The sequence below is a fragment of the Budorcas taxicolor genome, chromosome 23 (genome assembly GCF_023091745.1).
Source record: "Budorcas taxicolor isolate Tak-1 chromosome 23, Takin1.1, whole genome shotgun sequence".
In the NCBI taxonomy this organism is placed as follows: Eukaryota; Metazoa; Chordata; class Mammalia; order Artiodactyla; family Bovidae; genus Budorcas; species Budorcas taxicolor.
In genome coordinates this window covers 4,323,334-4,327,887 of record NC_068932.1, presented here as the reverse complement: position 1 = coordinate 4,327,887, position 4,554 = coordinate 4,323,334, and the positions used below count along the sequence as shown (strand labels likewise).

At 35.7% G+C, this 4,554-nt stretch overlaps 1 non-coding gene across 1 annotated transcript; it reads right to left on the bottom strand.

The window, feature by feature from the left end:
* Positions 1-2,844: 2,844 nt before the first annotated feature.
* Positions 2,845-2,916, bottom strand: TRNAW-CCA (transfer RNA tryptophan (anticodon CCA)). The gene has a single exon. It is a non-coding gene; the product is annotated as a tRNA-Trp (tRNA).
* Between the last annotated feature and the right edge of the window lie 1,638 nt (positions 2,917-4,554).

The window sequence follows — 4,554 nt, the reverse complement described above, 5'->3', positions numbered from 1 at the left end:
TTTCTTTTTTCAAAAGATTACTTGCTGTATCTGTTCATTTGTTATTAGCTGTTTCACCATTGTCTTTTAAACCCCAAGAGAGCAGGGCCTTTGTTTTCTTACCTATGCCTCTGTGTCTAACAATTAGAAGAGTTCCTGGTTCTTATAAATATCTCAAAAATAGTAAATTCTTGGCCTGCTTTTAACAAAAAAATTGAAGCTTAATTAGGACATTTGGATTAGTTTCTTTATAGTCTAGGCTAATTAGTTTTCTATTGCTGTTTCAGCCCTTTCCTTTTATTTTTAATCCTTATATTCTCTAGATTATTCTCAAGCATATATTATTTCAGATTAATTATGAATAACTTGACCAAATTAAAGTTTAAAACATTCTTATTATAATTGTTATTCAATTTCTATTACTTTTTATTTAATAATTAAATATTATTAATTTTTTTGCAGGAGGGAAGATCAGTCCTGAAAATCACATATGAACCTTATTCAAAAACAGTATTTATAATGATATATCAGTTTTCATTTACACTTGTCAGCAAAGTTTTTAAGTTTTACTTATATGCAATTTACCTATCACAAAATCACCATTTTATTATGAATCAGCATGAAGATCATTTCAAAGAAATGTTCTCCTTAAGAGTGTCCTTCAATATATCTTTCTTTGATCTGACTAGAGGTGTGACATTTGATTTTAAATTTTAACTGAATCATCATTTCTTGGATTATTCACTTCTGCTTTCTTCATTTCTAATTACATAATGGATTCCTCTCTCTTTTTTTAACCAAACTTTTCTCTGTTATCTTTGGATTTTCTATTTTCTAAGTTCTTCATATGCATGTAGGATATATTTTGTTTTTATTTTAAAATTAGGCATGTTCTTCTGACTAGAGATAACACTATGCATAATTTCTTATGCATAATGTTCTCTCTTTCATTTTATAAATGTTGGTATTCATCTTTCGATTTTCCTTTTTTCCTTAAAACGAAATTTCATTTAACTTTTATACATTTCATGAGTTTTTGTTTCTTAATTATTTATTAGTTTGTTTTAAATTTTATGACATTTTCTCTGTGATAGATATTTTAAATATCTTGTAGATGGTGGATAAGTAGGTATAATCTCTCTAGAATAAAGGAGGATGTATATGTGTGCATGTAAATGTGTGAATAAAGTGTTAAGCTGCACATTTCCCATTGCCTTAGTATATGAGGAAAAGCCCCATCTGGGGACAATTAATAACAAGTACCAAAATTCAGAAGTACTAAACATATATTGGGTTTGGCAAAAGATTTGTTGGGTTTTCTGTAACATCTTACAGAAAAACCCAACCATAGTCAAAGGTAGCATCATCCAATAATTTAGTTTACCTTCTCCATTTTACCCCTAAGCTTGTATATTTTGATATAATTATTCAACTACACCTCTGCCTATGGGCATATTTGCCACTGAGAGAATCAATACAAACCCTAAACCCTCTGTGTGATGGAGCAGTGAGGCTTCAAAGGCTGTTGCCAAGTAAAAGAGCACTGAGAAAAAATACAAAAAAATAATTGTTTTAAGGCCAACTGAAAGTGCTAGACTCAAAAGAGCTTCTGTGAAGATGGAGAGGGCTTTCTCTAAAATATCCTTAGTAAATACAAGACTAGGTCACAATTTAATTAGAAAAATAAACATCAGAGGTCATAAAAATAAAAGTCTGATGTTTACATGGTTGCAGTATATCAGTATTCATTTCTTGCTTTAGTGGATCTTTTGGTAGTTATGTATAAGAACACATTGTTTATAAAAATATTCTCTGAATTATTCTAGAGTGAAGGAACATTGTATGATAACTTCTTAAATGGTTCATTAAAGAAAGATGCTCTTTGCACTGTTTTAAGTAGTTTTAAATCATTTAGTAAATTAAAGGTTTTACCAACCAAAAGCAAAGAAATGCTCAACATCTTTCATGGTAGGCTTCAACAGTATGTGAACCAAGAACTTTCAGATGTACAAGCTGGATTCAGAAAAGGCAAAGGAGCCAGAGATCAAATTGCCAATCTTCTAGATCATAGAAAATGCAAGGGAATTCCAGAAAACATCTACTTCTGCCTCATTGACTAGTCTAAAGGCTTTGATTGTGTGGATCACCACAGACTGTGGAAAATTCTTCAAGAGATGGGAATACTAGACTATCATACCTTCCTCCTGTGTAACCTATATGCAGGTCACTCTGCTTATTTAACTTATATGCAGAGTACACATGTGAAATGCCAGGCTAGATGAAACACAAGCTGGAATCAAAATTTCCAGGAGAAATATCAATAAACTCAGATATGCAGACACAACCATAATGGCAGATAGCGAAGAGGAATTAGGCCTCTTGATGAAGGTGAAAGAAGAGAATGTAAAACCTGGTTCAAAGCTCAACATTCAAAAAACTAAGGTCATGGCATCTGGTCCCATCACTTCATGGCAAATAGGTGGGGAAAAAATGGAAACAGTGGCAGACTTTATTTTCTTGGGCTCCAAAATCACTGTGGATGGTGACTGAAGCCATGAAGTTAAATGATGCTTGCTCATTGGAAGAAAAGCTATAACAAACATGGGCAGCATATTAAAAAGCAGAGAAATTGTTTGTGGAAAAAGGTCCATTTGCCCAAAGCTATGTATGAGGAAATTAACAAGATGGCACCAGTCAGGCTCTCTCACTCCACAGGCTCACGCCCTCTTGCTCTGAAGGTGAAGTCGCTCAGTCGTGTCCGACTCTTTGTGACCCCGTGGACTGTAACCTACTAGGCTTCTCCGTCCATGGGATTCTCCAGGCAAGAATACTGGAGTGGATTGCCATTTCCTTCTCCAGGGGATCTTCCCGACCCAGGGATCGAACCCGGGTCTCCCGCATTGGAGGCAGACGCTTTAACCACTGAGCCACCAGGGAAGTTGTAAACAATGATTTTGCAAGTTTGTTTAGTGTCTGAGATCATTTACAGAACTGCATGTGTGCATCACGAAGAACTCACTTGATCACGGCCTACTTTGTGGGTTATGCCTGTATGAGTTTCACCATGAAAGCCCTTGCTGCTACTACATTGAGGCTACACTGGAACAGCATCATGAATATGTTATATGAAGCTATGTTATGGCTATATTATTGCTGCTGCTACAGCAGCTGTATTAGCCAGGAGAGAGGTCATGTTATAGCTGATGTGCTAGCCAGGAGAGAATAAATGTGTTGGCAGTTCCTACAACTCCTGAAGTCTTCTTCCAGCCTCTTAGCCAGTGCCTTGCCTACCTTGGGTTCAATGAACAGTACACACCATAATATATAGTCAGGCAATTGGCAGTGAAACAGGATCAGTAACACACTGGTTTTCCCAGTAGTCTTGTATGGATATGAGAGTTGGACCATAAAAATGGCTGAGTTCTGAAGAACTAATGCTTTTGAACTGTGGTGCTGGAGAAGACTCTTGAGTCTTTTGGACAGCAAGGAGATCAAATGGGTCAATTCTAAAGGAACTCAACCCTGAATATTCACTCGAAGAACTGATGCTGAAGTTGAAGCTCCAATACTGTGGCAACATGATGCAAACAGCCAACTCATTAGAAAAGATTCTAATGCTGGGAAAGATTGAAGGCAAGAGGAAAAGGGGGCAACAGAGGATGAGATGGTTGGATGGCATCAGTGACTCCATGGACATGACTTTGAGCAAATTCTGGGAGATAGTTAAGGACAGGAAAGCCTGGTGTGCTGCAGTCCATAGGACTGTAGAGTCAGACACAACTGAGTGACTGAATGACAACAACTAACCAAAAACAAGCTATTGTTTCAAGTGATTGAAATATTGTTTGGGGTCCCATGCAATATATATGTAAGTAAATTCTTTGAGTGCTAATTCCATTAAAATATACTTATCGAAAGAATGCAAATTATTTTGGATAGTGTACATGAGACTTTGGATGAATACCTTTATTGTTTTCCTTTGATCTGTAGTATCTTCATTTATAAAATAGTAAAATATTAATACTTTGTATACATATGAAAGTATACACTGGTTTAACATCCTGAACAATAGGTGAAGACAGTTAATCAGATTTTCTGATGGGAATTAGCTGATCAATGCCTTGAAGGTAATTTGAGGGAAAGAACATATATATGCATAAATAAAGGAACAGAAGGTAAAAATGTCAGATTCTTGGCAGACTAATTAGATGAGTTAGTCTGAGATATATTAAGTTGTCAGGGGTTATTTTTAGTGAGATACAATGGAAGAGAGAGATGAATAGGAACTGTTTATGCAGAGTATGAACACTACTAATTGGAAAATGTTTTAGTAAAGGAATGGCATTTTTATTCTGCTGCATGTAGGCTTGTTTGAATTATTGTGAGCTTGACTAATGCAGAGACAGAGCCAGTTATGGTAAGTAGATATCAGGGAGATGAAAGCAGGTGGTAATGGCTCTCAAAGGGAAAAGAAAAGGTAAATTTTCAGTCCTACAATGGCCCAACTAGAAGATACTGATGATTAAACTCATGCATAAGTAGACCACAACGGGATATCTGAAGCCCTGGAAATCA